General features: G+C 47.0%; 1 non-coding gene across 1 annotated transcript; it reads left to right on the top strand.

Moving 5' to 3' along the window:
* The first annotated feature begins 6527 nt into the window (after positions 1 to 6527).
* On the top strand, positions 6528 to 6658 carry LOC121278543. Its single transcript, XR_005943203.1, has one exon. It is a non-coding gene; the product is annotated as a U11 spliceosomal RNA (small nuclear RNA).
* Positions 6659 to 7149: the final 491 nt, after the last annotated feature.

Genomic DNA, 7149 nt, shown 5'->3' on the forward strand with positions numbered 1-7149 from the left:
CATGTTTCCCGGGAACACATTATTAATCAGGCGGGTTTGGGATGATACGGCATGAAAAGCCACCATTGTGGCTGGGGGGGGGGGTGGCGTAAAACGTCCTTTCTCCTGCCCGCTACCCCACTTAGCGCAAATCTGGGAAGATTCTGCCCTGAGTCTTAAAAACAAAAACGTTCCTTCTGTTCTAGAATACATTCTGATTTAGTTATCCATTAAAGTTTACTACGCGTAATTAAGACACCTCTAGCAAAATTTACAGGGGAAAGTCACTGTGAATTCGGATATTATACCAAAATCAACCCCCACACGTAAAGGAAAAGAGAAAAAGCAAAACACAGCGGATGCTGGAAATCTGAAACAAAAACTGCTGGAAAAACTCAGCAGGTCTGACAGCATCCACGGAGAGTCACACAGACTCGAGGCGTTAAGCTGTCTTTCTCTCCGCAGATGCTGTGAGGCCTGCTGAGTTTTTCCAGAGGTTGTTGTTTTGGTTGCAAAAGAAAAGTTTGTGTTGACTTGTTTGTTCAAATGCAATTTCCTGCAAACTACCTTCAAATTATTTTTTAACGAGACAATTGCGTTAATTTGCAAATAACTTTAAATTACCTGTTACTAGATTCGCTGAGATTTTGTACATCAGATGCTGTTCCTGATACTGCTCACTGATTGGGGGGGCGTGTTGGGGAGCAGTGGGATTTGAACTCCCTCTGCCCATTCGAAACCAGATGGGACAAAAGTTGAAATCAAGTAGTTTATTTTGCCAGGTTATTTCCCCTGTTTGCTCTGCAGCTGGTTTAATCCAATAGCATTTTTTGTTGCCGGTGTCTGAGGAGCCTGCCTTTGGGCTCTCCATTCAATCAAACTCCTCAGGGAAGCAGCAGAGGCCCTAAAGGTGAATATGAACCTAGCTTTGCGGGACCAGGAAGAATAGGAGTGAAAGGAAATCGGTGGCCTCTGCTGCCTTGAGTCCCACGCCGCCACACCCCTGATATTCCACACTGCAGGCAGCCTCACCTCTGTGGCTCACCTGGATGGTCCTCCACCTTCCAGGAATTTCCTGAACGTTGGTGACAGAGAGAGAGATCAGCAGCCCAACATAGATCAGTTAGCAGTGATCAGCTGCCTCTGAAGGCACTCCGGGTCGTGGCAGTTTACTGGAAAAAGGCTGAAGCTCTAATTCTGAGCTGGCCTTGTGCCTTCCTGTTAGGATGTCCACAATAAGCCCAACCTTTGGTTGTGCACCCAACAATGGCCCATAGCTAAATTCTATCCCCTCTGTCTTATTGTAAGGACTTACAACTCACAGTAAGAAATCAGGGTCGGCAGACTACAGATAAAAGCAAAAAACTGCGGATGCTGGAAATCCAAAACAAAAACAAAAATACCTGGAAAAACTCAGCAGGTCTGGCAGCATCTGCGGAGAGGAACACAGTTAGCGTTTTGAGTCCGCATGACTCTTCAACAGAATTAAGTAAAAATAGAAGAGAGGTGAAATATAAGCTGGTTGAAAGGGGGGGGGTGGGGGGGGGGTGGTGGGACAAGTAGAACTGGGTAGAGGGCCAGTGATAGGTGGAGATAACCAAAAGATGTCACAGACAAAAGGACAAGGAGGTGTTGAAGGTGGTGATATTATCTATGGAATGTGCTAATTAAGGGTAGAAAGCAGGACAAGCAAGGTACAGGTAGCCCTAGTGGGGGTGGGGTGAAGGAATCAAAAAAGGCTAGAAGGTAGAGATAAAACAATGGATGGAAATACATTTAAAAATAATGGAAATAGGTGGGAAAAGAAAAATCTATATAAATTATTGGAGAAAAAAGGGGAGGGAATTGGAAAGGGCTGGGGATGGAGGAGGGAGTTCATAATCTAAAATTGTTGAACTCAATATTCAGTCCAGAAGGCTGTAAAGTGCCTAGTCGGAAGATGAGGTGCTGTTCCTCCAGTTTGTGTTGACCTTCTCTGGAACAATGCAGCAACCCAAGGATGGGCATGAGATCAGGGTGGAGTGTTGAAATGGCAAGCGACAGGGTGGTCAGGGTAATGCTTGTGGACAGACCGAAGGTGCTCTGCAAAGCGGTCACCCAGTCTGCGTTTGGTCTCTCCAATGTAGAGAAAACCGCATTGGGAGCAGCGAATGCAGTAGACTAAATTGAGGGAAGTTCAAGTGAAATGCTGCTTCACTTGGAAGGAGTGTTTGGGCCCTTGGATGGTGTATTCAAAGGATCATCCTCCGCCATTTCCGCCAACTCCAGCATGATGCCTCCACCAAACACATCTTCACTTCACCCCCCCAGCGGCATTCCGCAGGAATCATTCCCTCCGGGACACCCTGGTCCACTCCTCCATCACTCCCTACACCTCAACCCCCTCTCATAGCACCTTCCCATGCAACTGCAGAAGGTGCAACACCTGCCCCTTTACTTCCCACCTCCTCACCATCCAAGGGCCCAAACACTCCTTTCAAGTGAAGCAGCATTTCACTTGAACTTCCCTCAATTTAGTCTACTGCATTTGTTGCTCCCAATGCGGTTTCCTCTACATTGGAGAGACCAAACGCAGACTGGGTGACCGCTTTGCGGAGCACCTTCGATCTGTCCACAAGCATTACCCAGACCTCCCCGTCACTTGCCATTTCAACACTCCACCCTGCTCTCATGTCCACAAGTCCATCCTTGGCTGCTGCATTGTTCCAGTGAAGCTCAACGCAAACTGGAGGAACAGCACCTCATCTTCCAACTAGGCACTTTACAGCCTTCCGCACTTAATATTGAGTTCAACAATTTTAGATCATGAACTCTCTCCTCCATCCCCACCCCCTTTCTGATTCTCCCCTCCCCCGGCTTTTTTTTCCAATAATTTATATAGATTTTTCTTTTCCCACCTACTTCCATTATTTTTAAATGTATTTCCATCCATTGTTTTATCTCTACCTTTTAGCCTTTTTGATTCCTTCACCACACCCCACCCCCACTAGGGCTATCTGTACCTTGCTCATCCTGCTTTCTACCCTTAATTAGCACATTCCTTAGATAATATCACCACCTTCAACACCTCTTTGTCCTTTTGTCTGTGACATCTTTTGGTTATCTCCACCTATCACTGGCCCTCTATCCAGCTCTACTTGTCCCCCCACCACCGCCCCCCTCCCACCCCCCCCCCCTTTAAACCAGCTTATATTTCACCTCTCTTCTATTTTTACTTAGTTCTGTTGAAGGGTCATTCGGACTCGAAATGTTAACTGTGCTCCTATCTACAGGCGCTGCCAGACCTGCTGAGTTTTTCCAGGTATTTTTGTTTTTGTTCTGCAGACTACAGACCACTTTGTGCTTGGGGCAGTGTTGCAAGATTAGGTTTTTGCCTTTGGTATCTTCTTGGAGGCATAAAAAGTACATGTAGTGTTCAGGGAGTTTTGTAAGTGCCTTGTTCATTCCTGTTTCACAAGAGCAGCGAGACTGAACATTACTATCCTCCTATTCCAATTACAGCGGCTGCCCGTGAAAGGTCTCACACTTTCAATGAATCTACAGATCCTACAGAACTGTAGGGTTTGCAGATTCCCTTTGGCTCAATAAAATGGATATTAAACTACAAAAGAGCTCCCCACCTAAAATAAAATACTCAAAACATCATGCTGAGGCGCCAATGTTTGAAGCAACTTGCTGCCCAAACAACAGTGAAAATCAGGCACTTTCTGTAACATGCCGTCATTTAAAAAAAAATCATTCACAGGATGTGGGCTTCGCTGGCTGGGCCAGCATTTATTGCCTATCCCCAGTTGCTCTTGAGAAGGTGGTGGTGAGCTGCCTTCTTGAACTGCTGCAGTCCATGTGGTGTAGGTACACCCACTGTGCTGTTAGGAAGGGTTCCAGGATTTTGATCCAGCGATAGTGAAGGAACGGCGATATATTTCCAAATCAGGATGATGAGTGACTTGAAGGGGAACAGGTGTTCCCATCTGTCTGCTGCCCTTCTCCTTCTAGATGGTAGTGGTCTTGGGTATGGAAGGTGCTGTCGAAGGAGCCTTGGTGAATTCCAGTACTGTTGATGGCCCTTTCCATTACTTTACTGATGTTCGAGAGTAGACTAGTAATTGGCCAGGTTGGATTTGTCTGCTTTTTGTGTACAGGAAGTACCTGGGCAATTTTCCACATAGACGGGTAGATACCAGTGTTGTAGCTGTATTGGAACAGCTTGGCTAGGGGCATGGCAAGTTATGGAGCACAAGTCTTCAGTACCTTTGCTGGAATATTATCAAGATCCATAGCCTTTGCACTATCCAGTCCCTTCAGCAGTTTCTTGCTATCACATGGAGTGAATTGAATTGGCTAAAGACTGGCATCTGTGATGCTGGGATCTCTGGAGGAGGCTGAGATGGCTCAATCACTTGGCACCTGTGGCTGAAGATTGTAATAAGTGCTTCAGCCTTATCTTTCGCACTGATGTGCTGGGCTCCCCCATCACTGAGGATGGGGATATTTGAGGAGCCTCCTCCTCAAGTGAGTTGTCACTACCATTCATGACTGGATGTGACCAGACTGCAGAGCTTCGATCTGATCCATTGGTTACAGCTCTCTCTATCACTTGCTGCTTATGCTGTTTGGCACGCAGGTAGTCCTGTGATATAGCTTCACCAGGTTGATACCTCATTTTCATGCCTAGTGCTGCTCCTGGCAAGCCCTCCTGCACTCTTCATTGAACCAGGGTTGATCCCCTGGCTTGATGTTAATGGTAGAGTGGGGGATATGCTGGCCCATGGGGTTACAGATTGTGTTCGAGTACAATTCTGCTGCTGCTGCTGATGGCCCACAGTGCCTCATGGATGCCTAGTCTTGAGATGCTAGATCTGTTCGAAATCTAACCCATTTAGCACAGTGGTAGTGCCACATACACAATGGAAGGTATCCTCAATGTGAAGTCGGGACTTCGTCTCCACAATGACTCTGCAGTGGTCACTCCCGCTGATACTGTCATGGACAGATGCATCAGTGGCAGGCAGGTTGGTGAGAATGAGGTCAAGTATGTTTTTCTCTCTTGTTCGTTCCCTCACCACCTGCTGCTGACCCAGTCTAGCAATTATGTCCTTTAGGACTCGGCCAGTTTGGTCAGTACTCATCCACTTTTGGTGATGTACATTGAAGTCCCCCATCCAGAGTACATTCTGCACCCTTGCCACCTTCAGTGCTTCCTCTAAGTGATGTTTAACATGGAGGAGCACTGATTCATCAGCTGAGGGAGGGTAGTACGATGTAATCAGCAGGAGTTTTCCTTGCCCATGTTTGACCTGATGCCATGAGACTTCATGGGATGTTGAGGACTCCCAGGGCAACTCCCTCCCGACTGTATACCCTTGTGTTGCCACCTCTGCTACGTCTGTCCTGTTGGTGGGACAGGACATACCCAGAGCTGGTGATGGTGGTATCTGGGACATTACCTGTAAGGTATGATTCCATGAAGATGACTATGTCAGGCTGCTGCTTGACTAATCTGTGAGACAGCTCTCCCAATTTTGGCACAAGCCCCTAGATGTTAATAAGGAGCAACTCAAGGCTGAATTTGCCATTATCGTTTCTAGTGCCTAGGTCAATGCCAGGTGCTCCGTCCAGTTTCATTCCTTTTTTGAGACTTTATAGCAGCTTGATACAACTGAGTGCTTGGCCATTTCAGAGGACGTTTAAGAGCCAACTACGTTGCTGTGGGTCTGGAGTCATATGTATGCCAGACCAGTAGTGATGGCACATTTCCTTCCCTAAAGCATATTAGTGAACCAGATGGATGTTTACAACAATTGACTATGGTTTCATAATCATTGTTGGACTTTTAATTCCAGATTTTTTATTGAATTCAAATTCCACCATCTGCCATGTAGGGATTCAAACCCAGGTCTGGCTGCTTGTTGCAACAACACCCGCACCACCCCCCCCCCACCTTCCCCCCTTAAACCAGCTTATATTTCACCCCTTTCCTAATTTTACTTAATTCTGTTGAAGGGTCATGAGGACTCGAAACGTCAACTGTGCTCTTCTCCGCCGATGCTGCCAGACCTGAAGAGTTTTTCCAGGTATTTCTGTTTCTGCTTTTGTTTTGGATTTCTAGCATCCGCAGTTTTTTGTTTTTATCCCCAGATCATTACCCTGGGTCTCTGGATTATTAAGTCCAGTGGCTTGGCAAGTTGAAAGCCTAGCACTAAGGAAACTAGGTTAATTGAAGGAAGATTCTAGAGCTATCCAGTTTACAAAATGAATTGTAACTCTAAGTGTGGAGGTCTCTCTCTGTGCATTTAATCTGTCGTGACATTGAGAGATTTATCTAGTAGTATTTTCATTGGCTTACATTTCTTCCATTTACGATACAGTCAGTTCCAAAATTTCTGGTCATTTACATAATGAGATGCTGCAAGCTGTTTCCTGGTGTTGGGAAAACTGTTCCCAATTAAGCTGGGGGTGGGAAAGGCCTGGACAGGAATCACACACATTGACAGCAGGATGCCAATTAGGCTCATAAATGAGCTACTTAGAGTCAATTATTCCCGAGCCCAAAGGGTTTCTGCTCTGAATAGCACATGGACCAGGTGGTTGCGCTTTATCCGTGCGGAATCGATGTCAAGAGATTTTGGAAGCACAATTTTTGTTTCTTGGAACTGCTGGTGTTTGTCTCAGCGCGCCGAAAACAAAAAAATTGTGTGGTGTGTCAGGGATTTAATGCAACTTGCACTGTTTACCTGTGACTCCTGTAGGCCACCCCACAGTTGGCGGGTGGGGGTGGGGGGGTCATTGTTGGGGATTCCATCCCTTGTTGACAGACACTCAGTGCCCAATTAAGCGACCTGGCAACGGAAAGGGAGTGCCGCTGAAAGTCACGTCCTGTCCTTGTCGCTGACCTCTCTGCCCCATCCCTGCAATCCCATCCCCCATCCATACTCAACTTGTCTCCAGGGATCCAGCGTCAATCCTCTGGATAGGCCTCAGAGCATTACTGACAGCAACTACCGCTTCTGGTGGCGCTGCCGGCAATGGAGAGCTGCCAACCTCTCCAGGCAGCTCTGGGGGTGGGATTTCTGCCCTTCTGAGTCTTTGATCCCATGGGAAGCCCCCGATGCTGGCCAGTGAAGTGCCTGAGTGCACTTAAAATTGTGTCGGGCCCCCCACACACCGGTG

The sequence above is a fragment of the Carcharodon carcharias genome, chromosome 5, assembly GCF_017639515.1.
Source record: "Carcharodon carcharias isolate sCarCar2 chromosome 5, sCarCar2.pri, whole genome shotgun sequence".
Classification (NCBI taxonomy): Eukaryota; Metazoa; Chordata; class Chondrichthyes; order Lamniformes; family Lamnidae; genus Carcharodon; species Carcharodon carcharias.